Genomic DNA, 12,193 nt, shown 5'->3' with positions numbered 1-12,193 from the left:
GAGCGGCTTCCTGCGAACTCGCTAAGCGCGCGGCCGCATTCCTGGCTCCGCCCCCGCGCCGGCCGCGCAAACCGCGCCCTGCGCCCCGCCCCCGCCCCTCTCTCTCTCCCTAGCAACCGCCAAGCTGCCCCTCCATAGCAACCGCCTGGATACCCAGGACCAAGGGCCCAGAGCTCCTAGGTGGGCCCACCCCCAAACACAGAAGCCTCTTCCCTGGACGAGGGCACAAATTTAAGATTAATTATCTGAATTTGTCCTCTAAGCCCTTCCAAAATCGACTGACCACACAGCAGCCAGATATCATCAATCAGATTTTGTCACGCGCTCGTTAAAACTCCAAGGGCTTATCATCACTCTTAGAGCTAGAGACAGACAGAGACAGAGAATCTCCAACTCCTGGTCATCCCTATAGAATTCTGCATGACCTGGCCCCTGCCTATTTATCTGACCTCATTTGTACCTCCTTCCCTCTGGTTATTCTGACATTTACAGTGAATGTTCCCGTTACCTGAACCATTCTTTCCCTGAATCTTTGCATGGCTAGTTTCCCCTGGTCATTCAGTTCTCAGCTGAAATATTACCTGCTGGGTAGGGTCCTAAGATTTAGCCAATAAAAATATGACTAGTTAAATTTGAATTTCAGATAAACAATGAATCATTTTTTAATATAAGTATGTCCCATGCAATGTTTTGGACATACTTATACTTTAAAAAATTCATTGTTTGTCTGAAATTCAAATTTACCTGGGCATACTGTATTTTATCTGGCAACCCTTCCTATTGGGAGAAGTCTTTCCTGTTTTTAACAAAAGAAACAGCAGGCCAAAATGGAGGCATAGTGGCTACGCCATGTCACCAAACCAAAACTTGATATGGGATGCTGCCCGATTCTGTGAATCACTTAATAAAGCCGATTAGATCTTCAAATTTACTTGGTTGAGTTTTGTTTCTCAACACTGTCTAAATCAGCCATCTCTCACCCTTCTGCAGTCATTCTGTCACATTATTCTATTTTACTTACTTCATGGCATTTATCACTATATGAAATTATGTTATTTACAAGTTTATCGGCTGCTTCCCCAAAAATAGAATGTAAGCTTCCTGAGAGCAGGGACCTTGTAAGTTTGTCCACTGCTGTATCTCCTTGATTTAGAACAGCACTTGAAACTTAGTAAGGATTCAATAACTATTCACTGAAGGAAGGAGTGAATAGATGGTGTCTTAGCTCTGCCTGCTGTAACAAAATACCGTAGACTGAATGGCTTAAACAAGACATTTATTTTTTACAATTCTGGAGGCTGGGAAGATCAGGGTGCCAGTTTGGTTGGGTTCCTGGTGAGAATTCTCTTCCTGGCTTGCAGACAGCTGTCTTCTCACTGTCCTCACAGTGAGAAGATGTGTTGAGGAGATGTTGGGGAGATAGGGACTGCTCTGGTCTCTTCCTCTTCTTATAAGGGCACTAATCCCATCATGGGGGCTCCACCCTCATGACCTCATCTAAACCTAATTACCTCCCAAAGGCCCCACTTCCAAGTATTGTTGCATTGGGGATTAGAGGTTCAACCTAAGAACTTTAAGGGGACACAAACATTTAGTCAGTAGCAGATGGGAATGCCTCTTGCCCTGAGGGGAAATGACAGTGGTAAGACCCAAGAGTTTCTGTTTCTACTAGTCAAAATAAAGTCTCTAGATGCCAGTGTTTCAACCAAGAAGCTTTCTCTCTTTTTTTTTAGCACCTCAAGTTGTCAGGAAGTGCCTATCGCTGTGCCTTCAGGATCAGAGAAGAGGTGGTTAGGCCCGAGAAAGGTGGATTTCAGCCTGTGGTGAAGCTCGGTTCGTAAAAACAAACAACTTGGTATAAAGTGAGGTACTCTAATTGTGAGAAGGATGATTCTTTATTTCTGAGTCTAAAACAAACAAGCCCCAGAACATTCTTTCTAGAGCAAAAGCAGGCCATGTCCTAGACAAGAGTAGGAAATACCTTCTCTCCCTTGAGACTCACTTTTATTGCCCCCAGGGCAAGTATCATGAGATTAAACACAATTTTGCTAGAAAGTCCCTGAGCCTGACAGGGTGTCTGAGGGAGTCTCTGAGAGCTGATCAGAAATAACTTCATGCTGAGTGAGGATCAAAAGATGTCTCGTACTGCCTCACATTGTCCCTTTGGTCCCCCAAATGAGGGTGCAATAGCCCACTCCCAGAGAGAAGACTAAGATAATGTGTTTCTGATGCCTCAATTTGGTTCAAACCAGAATAAACACGAATGGCAAAAATCAGCCCATGAGCTCATTCAGGCTTTGATCAGAGACATAATTTCATTATGAAATTTTGAATCAGGCTGTTGTGAAGTCTTGCCAAGGAGTTTCATTTTCCCAGATGATATGGTGGGTTGTTTCTCTCCTGTTCTCATACTCAGCTTGCGTTTATCATACAAACTTTCCATTTATTTTTATAACCTGATCCATCAATTCTTTTACAACACTATTTTCTGATCCTGACAACCAACCTCAGTTCTACCAGCCGAAAATAAGGTGGGTCAAGCTTAAGTTATTGGTTTGGTTTGCATGCCCTGCTTGCCACAATTATAATACAATGACTATTTTTAACTCTCCTTTCTGATGTCGTGGTAACCAGAGGAGGCAAGACACACCTCCAGGCCTATAATTCCTCAGCTTTAAAACAGACATATTAACTACTCTGAAAGATTGCAGCGTGATCACAACAGTTACAGTGTATGAAAGTATTGCAGGCATGCTACACACCATGGAGATGGGCTGCTTTCTCCTTTCCTCCAGATTCATGGTTAGCAGTACCTCATTCCCTGAACTCTTGTTTGCAGGGACCACAGGTTGGTGTGAATGGGAAGACCCCAGCAGGAACTGGCTGAAAAATGCTATCCTTCTCTATCCTTCTGCAACAGCCTCCTGCCAAGTTCTGATCGGAAAGAATGGGCTGGTGTTTCCATAGGAAGCAGAGAATCTAACCTTACTTTCTTCTTCATTCTGTAAAAACTTTTTCATTAGGGTCTAATGTGCAAGGAGCAGCAACTTCTACAGTCACATTTTTCAAAGTATGATCTGAAGACCACCGGCATCAGAATCACTTGGGGGAACAGGTTAAAAACGCAGACTCCAGGGCTTCACCCCAGAGGTAATGAAATCAGACCCTCTGAAGGTGGGGCCCGGAGAATACACATTTTTACAAGCTTGTCTTGTGATTCTTGTATACACAAAACTTTGAGATCTGAAAAGCAAAGTATTTTCCCAAAGTCACCCTGAGGTTTTCTGACCAGCTGACCAGATGGTGGTCCTAGTAAGACCCAGCTCCTTTCCCACCTATCTTAAATCCTCCAATTTTTCTCAGCAGAACCACGGTGAGGAAGGCTGCAGCAGTGTCTAATGCACTCTGAAAATATATGTCTTGGCTCTGCCCCAAATGCCTTGATATTTATGCTGCAGCTGGAGGGTCGTTATCCTTTGGCAATGCTCCATTGTAAGGCCATTAGCTCTTAATTAGTGCCAGCTTGTTGGTTTATCCTTCCCAATTGAACTGAGAGCAGAGGCTTCTCTTTTCAGTCTCCTGTGTCTCTCCTCTGGCAAGTCCATGATGAATTGACCCCTGCCTGCTGGGGCCAAGAGTTAGGCCCCTGGAGTGGCTGCTGCTCAATGTGAAACAGTTACTAGCCCGCAAGCAGAAGTTCTGGGACCCTGGAAGGACAGGGAAGCACTTGGAATATGTTTTCAGCGTTTTGTTGTTCTGTTTCGTTTGTAGAAAATAAATAGAGTCCTTGCTCATACAACCTCAACAGTTTACAAGGGAATATAAGAAAAACTAGGTGTATTAAATTGGAGTTTTGTGGGCCAAATTGCCCTCGGTTTTCAGTCTCGGATGCCTAGGGATTTTGGGGACCAGGAAATGGCAAACTAGTGATCCGGACGGTTATGAAAAGTAGCTAAGATCCTTACCACTGGGAACTCCAGGGAACGTCTCTTCATGGATGATGTTTCTGGTCACCATTTCTAAATGGGGAAAACATAGTCTGTATTGGTTTTGGCGTTCATCTCATGGCTGGGTAAGGAGCTCTTCAAAAAGATCCCTAGATTAAGCTTTGGAAAAATAACTAACAGCATTTTGCTCCTTCCTATCATTGAATCCCTGCGGTCCTCAGCATATTCCCCTTAAAAAAACCTGAGAAGCCATTTTTTATGAGATGCTATTAATGGCCTCTAATTTTCAGCCTGGTTTAGATAACTCAAGATTGCTGGCTGCGTCCTGAGAAATAAATCCAGAATACACACCAATGTGGGAATTTAAAGTATAATTCCAAATTGTAGATAATTGTTTAAGCTCCAAGGAGGCTGGAGGGCCCATATTAAATCATCTCCCCAGGATCAGTGTGTTTCCTATTACACTTGATATCTATCTGTCCAACGATCCTTTTGATTTTTAAGCCGTTAGACTAAATCTTTGTGTAATTCTTTACCCCCTCATCTCCTGCCCCACCTCCCCCTTTCCCTTAAGAAAACACTTTTTAAAAATGTTAACCAGGTCCCTTGGATTGTTTCCAGAAGAATAATGTCACGTTAAAGAATCTGAAAAGTCAACTCCCAAAACCAATGTGTCAGGGGGCCCTCTGTCTGTCAGAAGGTCAGTCTTGCCCTAGAGGCAGTTTCTACCCAGCTAGACACTAAGGTTTTCCTTGGCCTCCTGCATCCATCTTGCTCCCTTGTCTGGTCTAGTCTAGCCTGGGAACAAAATCTTACTTCCCAAGTAAGGACTCAGGCTGAGGTGTGGAAGGAAGATAGAACAAATACCTTCTTAAGCAGCAGATGAAGAAGTGGTGAAAACCTTGATTTATGTGACTTTTTAGAGCCTTGATTGAAAAAAGACAAGTCTACCACTCCCTCATCAGGAGAAAGCAATCCTTCCAACTTACTGTGTAACCAGGTTGGAGGAATCTTCTCGGGGCTTTACACATCTATTTGAGAGACTTTAGAATTGTCAGTGTTGCTTCTGGCCAGAGTTGGGTGAATCCCCAGGATACCTGGCCACTATACCCAAGACCTAGGGACTCAGAATTCTGCTGTGCTCCGTCATCCCCCCACCTACCCAGTGAACCAGGCATAAACCAAGTACTTTATCTCCAAGGGCAGGGGTAGGTAAACTACCCTTCCCTCCCTCCAAATCCTATCAGCTGCCTGTTTTTATATGGCCCACCAGCTAAGAATGGCTTTTACATGGTTGAAAAATCAAAATAAGAATATTTTATGACAGGTGAAGATGATATGAAATCCAAATTTCAGCGTTTATAAATAAAGTTTTATTGGAACACAGCCGCGACCTTTGTTTATATATGGTCTACGGATGCTTTTGCACTAGTGGCAGAGATGAGTAGTTGCCCCCGCAAAGCCGGAAATGTTTACTCCTTGGCCCTTTCCAGAAAAAGCTTGACCACGACTTTATCCTGGGGCTCTGGTGTGTGTTCTGCGCATTGAATAAGTGTGTAACTGACTATTCGGGCATCGTCTGGTTGCCACTGTCCTCTGAGAGTGCACGTTACCTGTCCTAATATGGAGGTACCCTTAGGTTTTTTTGTTCTGGGGATTCCAATGCCAGGTCCACTACACACGTCTGAGCGTAGCTGATGCTTTAGTGGACCAGCAGGCGGCGCTCTGGCGAGGTTTAAATTCCCTGGGGAGAGGGCAGAGGGAGCCTGTGTGGAGGAAAAACGGGGGTCTGGGAGGAGCAGCGCGGTCAGTCACCCCCCTCTCCCGTCCTCGGGATTTTTTTTTCTTTCCTGAAACCAAAGAAGAAGGGGGCTTCAGGCAGAAATCCAAAGAGCCTCTTGGTCCAGAGTCTTTGTGAGACTGCGTTTGGTGACTTTGAGGCAAAGCACGATACAGGTAGAAAAGAGCCTCTTGGTTTTGCCCAACATGGTTCTGGTGCGTTGGAGTCTTCAAGGGCAGCACCTGGGTGGGCAGCTTCGGGAACGTCCCAAGGCAGTTCCCATGGCCGGAAGCTGGCACCGCATGCTGACAGCCAGGTGGTAAGGCAGGCAGTCTTGAGCAGCTTCATGAGCAATGGATATGATGAAGGGCAGGAGTGGAGACGCAGGGCTTGTTGGAGGCCTGTGAGGTCCCTATGGCATTCTTTTCGAACACATGTAATCCATTTCCTGGATTCCGCTCCTCTTTCCAATAAAGGAGTGACACTCTGAACAGGCTGGGTGTCATGGCATGCAGGTGGGGAAAGGACATGCAAAACGTGAGTTTTCACACAGCTAGGTGGTAGTGCAGCCAAACGACCTGAGTTCAGATCCCGGCTCCACCACTTACTAGCTGTGTGCCCCTGGTCACATCCCTTCACCTCTCCCGGTCTCAGGGTACTCATCTGTAAAATGGGCATAACAACAGTATCCACCTCACAGGGCTGTGCTGAGAGAGGATTAAGGAAGGCAATACCAATAAAGGGCTTAGTAGTTTAAGTGCTATATAAGTGTTCGCCATTGTTATTATAAGTAAGTCTCCAACTGCACCCACAGCTTTGTGAGACCTGGGAAATGACAGGGAGTGTGATAATGAACCCCACAGTCCCTTCTCTTAGATGCTGACATTCACCTGGGAGCATAGACTTAGAAGTGACAAAGGTGCATAGACAGTCCAGAGAAACACAGAGGGGGGAGCAACTGCCAGAGTGGTTGCTCCTTCCCATAATGATTTGCTCTGGGTATGAAATATGAGTATTAGGAGGAGGAAACAGCCTGGACAAAGGCACTGAAATTTGAAAACTCTTTCATATTGGGCATAATTGAGTGGTTCTGAGTAGAAAAGTAGATGAGAGGGGGGATGGGAGTGGTAGGAGATGATGCTGGAAAGCTGGGTTGTCACACCCAGTTGTGGCCAAATGACAAAAAGATCAAAGTCAGGAGGCTTTTGGTCTAGTGCTCTAGTGAACTTTGGTGCTTCCAGAAGGAAAAAGGAATAGGCACTGTCAATAAGTATGATCTCCAGGAGTCATACGAGAGCAAACCCATTCAAGGGGGACCTTTTCATTCATTCAATTTTTTTCATTCATTCAACAAACATCTGGCCTATAATAACAAAAGACAAATGCAAATGGTCAAATATACGGGGGGGGGGGGGTAATATGGACTAGGCAAGCTATGGTTGTGAAGAACCTAAGCTGCACATCAAAAGCAAAGGATGGCAGCTGTAAAAGTTCTCAGGAGTGGGGCAGAAATACCAAAGTTAGTTGACATGGAGAGAAATCAGGACCAGAAAGATGAAGCAGGTTTTTCGTTGTTGTTTTAAAGAGGGATGGGGGAGGGGGTTATCACTTTGTGAGGGTGAAATGCCTAACTATTGTGTTGTACACCTGAAACTAATAATAAAAAAAAGAAAAGGGAAATAGGAGAAGGGTAAATCATGGGAATGCGAAGAGAATGTGTTTGTGAGAAATTGAGATGCAATGTCTGTGGACATTTTGTTGGTTTGGTGGCAGGAAAAGAATTGTAAATATGCGTGGTAGGCAAATACCTCGTTCAATAAAATACCTTGCGAGAATGAATGTGAGGGCATGAGAAAAATCAAGCAGAGTCAATCGGCAACGGGCCTGCCATTGGGAGAAACGCCAAGTATATATTCAAGGCAGTTGTTGCCAGTCTCCTAGCCCCTGGGCAGAATTGAAGTCTGAACCAGATGGATTATGTGTATCTTAACTGACACAAGCAACTGCTGGGCCATCATCAGGCTTTTCTGTCCACTGGGGAGGCGCTGCTCCCCTCCCTCCACTTGGGGCTCGAAGAGAGGTGGCTCTGGCTTCAGGCCAATCCCAGAGAGAGACTCACTTAGGGCTTTGCTCTGCCCTTGGTTCCCCAGTCTCACAGAGCATCATTAGATCAAGTTGAGGGCTGTCTGAGGCCCTTTAGGATGTGGTTTCCTCGTGCTCCAGGCACGAGCACAGAAGTGAGACTATGGCTCAAATCAGGAACCATTTATCCAAATGCAAAACCCTCAGAGATAAATCTAATGACAGAGATGTTCGGATTAAAATGCTGGATTCTGCAATCGTAAGACTGCTCTTTACTTGGCCTTGTCACCTGAATCCTGCCCCTTTGAATCCTCTGAGATAAGACAGTGGAGTTGAATTGCCCAAATGGCATCCTCATGTGCCCACCGGGCAGGCCCGGGGCTAGCAGAGCCAGAGGGTCCAGACCTACCAAACTCACCGCCCCAGCCCCTTTCCATGTTGGTGTCTTGCTCCAGCTCCCAGTCCTTGAGAGGACACTTCCCATGGTCCCGGGGATTGTGACACCCTCATTGTCACCACCTTTGCCAAATGAGTGTTCCACTGGCTGGCCTGGGAGAGCACTTTTCTTTGTTTCTTGAGCTGCCAACTTGTTTGACAGGCTTTGGACCTGGTCTGGCTGTTCGAGCATCACTTAACCCCCTCCACTACCCCCAAATCCCTGTTCCCCCTCCTCCCATTCCCCTGCCCTGCAGGCTGCCGGCTTATTCCTTTTGGAGATGAACTCATTGTTGACTTTAACTCACTTCGATGTTTCCCAGGGAAGCATGCTGGCGGGAGGCCCACCGCAGCTCCTTGAAGAAGACAGCCGGGCCAGTGCCAAGACTGGGTGCCAGGGGCCTTGGAACTGCCAAAATGCCTCCCATTTTATGGACAGGCCTGGCTCGACCTGAGGACATTCCAAGTATTTAATCAGCAGCCCATGGTACATATTGGGTTGCAGAGGGAGCCCTCAGAAGCCAGCCCTTTCAGGAGATGAATCTCAGCCAGAGGAAGGAACCGGCCTTCTCCATGAGCTAGGCTGATGCTCAACAGATGGAAAAAATGCATCCCAATAACAATAATCAATAACCAAAGGCTGGCAGCTGCTGCAGCATGGCCTGAGGGATCCTCGGGGGCTTGGCTCTGCCCTCTCTCTCACACCAGACTGAGTCCAGCCAGGAACCCATCTCACCCACCTCCCCGAACCAAGCTCCGGGAGAGCGGACAGGCGAGGGAGGAACCATATTTCACATACTTTCTCTTTCAAAATGTAGCCTTGTTTCGCAATTTCCTACTTAAGTTCTGGAAGGCTCTAGGGTAGGGCCCAAGCCACCTTCTCCAGCCACTGACCTGGGTCTCTTATCCTTCTCACCACCAGCCTGGTAAGCTAGAGATGCCTGAGAAAGCAGGCCCACGTTTAATAGCTGTCCCACCACCTCCATCAATGGCCATTCATCCAGATGCTGAAGGAGCCCCAGCTAAGCCTCAGGCCAAACCCTGTTTATCCTTCACCCTGCTGTCAGCTCTTTCTCTGAGAGAGCCAGGAGGTTTGCCACACCAAAGCAGGTGCACCCAACTGTGGTATGCTCGGCCACAACAGCCCCGAGGCATCCAATCTTCAGATCTTCTCTGCTCCCCTACAACTAGGCTTTTGTTCCATCTTACTCTTACTAGCCAGACAGTCCTCCAGGCCCTTTGCAATGGATCTACTTTCAAAATGGAACCTGTTCTCTCTGGTTGTTGTTGTTTTCCTTCTTTACCATCTTTTATCAGGGTTTCCACCTGTTGTCTGTTTCAGTCTGGTCTGGACCACAGCTGGAAGCGTCAGGGGCATAAAAGGAAGCACCTGATTACTGGCTCTGGGTCAGGACTTGACTCAGGGCCCAGGAAGCTGACCCTTTTCCTACATTCCCTCTCAGTCTTTCTAAACCAAACGAAACCAAACAAACCAGAGGGAGACAAATACTTAGAAAAACAAAACAAAACAAAAAAACAAAACCAGAAAACACAACCCCATCACCCAAAATATTGACATGGAAAATAAATCCATTCTCTGGAGACTTGGTCTGAAACATACCAGAGCCAGCACTGAGTCAAGTGGCCAGAAATGTGTTAGTCTGGACAAGTCTGTGACCCTGTAGAGGAAAAGCTAACATTTTCCAAATGGCGATGGGAGCAGATAACAGCCGCATACAAATTATGTGCTGCTGTTGCCTAAACCTGGGAGCACGGGTAGGAATCTTGACATGACTCCCTCGCTCCAGCACCCCGCTCGCTCTGAAAAGCACCTGTGACTTCTAATCAATCCTTATGGGGTCTCTGGCCTCAAGGTGGGCTGCTTCCAGGGCTGTGAGGAGAGAACTGCTCCCCATCTTGAAACTCATACCCCAACTCCAGCACGAAGAAAGCTGAGACAGACTGGAGCCAGTTCAGGTGGGGCTGTTTTCAGGGATGCTCTGGGATCACACCTGGAAGCGCCCAGCGTAACGGTATCAGGAGAATTCCTTCCCACCAGTAATCCTGCAGACATGGAAGCTCATCAGGTCCCTTCCCTTAGCTGCCTAGAGCTTCCAGAGCAGCTTTAGGAGGCTCACGGAGGTGATGCAGGAGATACAGTAGGATCCAGATCATTCTATGTCGCTAAGATTCTGGATTTTTGTTTTGCTGTTGTTGTAGAGGAAAGATTCAGGCAATGCTTCTCAAACATTTATCATGTGCATGGATTACCTGGGGGATCGATAAGAAGGCAGATTCAGATTCTCTAGTCTGGGAGAGGCCTCGGATTCTGCATTCTTTATCAAGCTCCCCAATGAGACTGAGGTGGCTGATCTTAGGCCATCCTCTGAGTAGCGAGGACCTAAGGACATGGGAGACTGGGACAAATCAGAGCCAGAGCCACCTAACACACACAGAGATTGAGGATTGATACCCAGAAAAGAGACAGAAAAACAGAGAAACAATGGCGCATACAAATAGAATCAGAGGTTGAGGTGAGAACAGACAAAGGGTGACAAACTGAGGGACAGAAAAGGGGACAGAGTCAAAGAAATAGGGAGTGGCAAAGGCAGAGAGACCAAACCAGAGATGGAAGACTGACAGGGCCAGAGAGACTGGCAAAGACAGAGCCAGGGTCAGGGAAAGGAGGCCAGGCACGGAGCGGAGGGAGAAGCCAGAGATGGCCGTGGGCAGCCGGTGACCACCCAGGCTCCTGACCAGCAGTGAAGGGACTCAAGTTTTGGTGGGACGAGCCCCAGTGTGTCAGGTGCAAGAACCTGCGATGCCCCACCTTCCAAGCCCCCCAGCCTTCCTACACCTGCGGCACACTCTCCTTGCTTCTGTAAAGCTGTCCCTCCTCCCAGAGCCTTCCACTACTGATTTCCCTGTTCTCTCGTATGTATTCATCCTGCCTCTTAACTGGACCCTTCACAGTAGGTTTTAAACATTTCCCACTCTTCCTCGCCTAGGAAAAAAAGACTCTCTTGACTGCTCATCTTTCCAGCCCCTTTCCTATTTCTCTCCTCTTTTTCTCAGCTAAACTTCCTGAAGGAACTGTCTGCCCTGCTTTCTGCCTCCCTCACCTTCCCCAAGCTCTTGCTGAGGTTCCCAGCGGCACGCATGTTAGAAGCCCAGTGCTCGATTCCTGTCTTCATCTAATTGGTCTCGATCTCCCTCCTGCTGGCTGGCTTCTGGGCCATGACACTGCCTTGGTTTGCCTCTTGCCTGCTCCTTCTCTGCTTCCTTTGCTTACTGATCCTCCTTCCCGTCGTACGTGGTGGGCCACAGAGCGGTCCTGAGCCCCCACCCCCCCATCCCCACACTGAGTCCTGAGCCCTCTCACTACTCAGTACTCGTTTTACTCAACCTTTTCCAAACCCAGAGCCTCAATCACCTTCTTGATCGCCGTTTATATTCCAGCACGGGCTTCCCTCGGGCACTCTACACCTGTGTTTGTGTCTACACAAAGGCTACGCGCCATCTTCACCAGGTGGTGTCAGAGGGACCTCAGACTCAACCTGGTCAAAACCAAACTTATGTTCTCCTTTCTCCTCCTCAACTGATCTTCCTCATGGATTCCCCAGCTCAGAAGACAGCACCGTCATCTGCCTAGGTGTTCAAGCCAGAAACGGGGACTTTGTCCTCGACACCTCCCTCTCCCATGTCCAGTTTATCACTAAACTCTGCCAACTTTATTCTCCAAGTACCTTTAGACTTCTCCCCATTCCCACTGCCACCACTCGAGCCCAAGCCTATGACGCCTCTCACCTGGATGACAGCAACAGCCTCCTAACCATCTTCCCTCCAATCTCTTTTCTACACTACAGCCAGCATGATCTTTGTGAAATACAAATCTGACCATGTTGGCCTGTAGCTTCAAAAACCCTTTAGCAGCTTCTCCTGGCTCTAA

This window comes from Rhinolophus hipposideros, assembly GCF_964194185.1.
Source record: "Rhinolophus hipposideros genome assembly, chromosome: 8".
In the NCBI taxonomy this organism is placed as follows: domain Eukaryota; kingdom Metazoa; phylum Chordata; class Mammalia; order Chiroptera; family Rhinolophidae; genus Rhinolophus; species Rhinolophus hipposideros.
The sequence above is the reverse complement of the archived record's forward strand: the minus strand, read 5'-3'. Positions refer to the sequence as shown.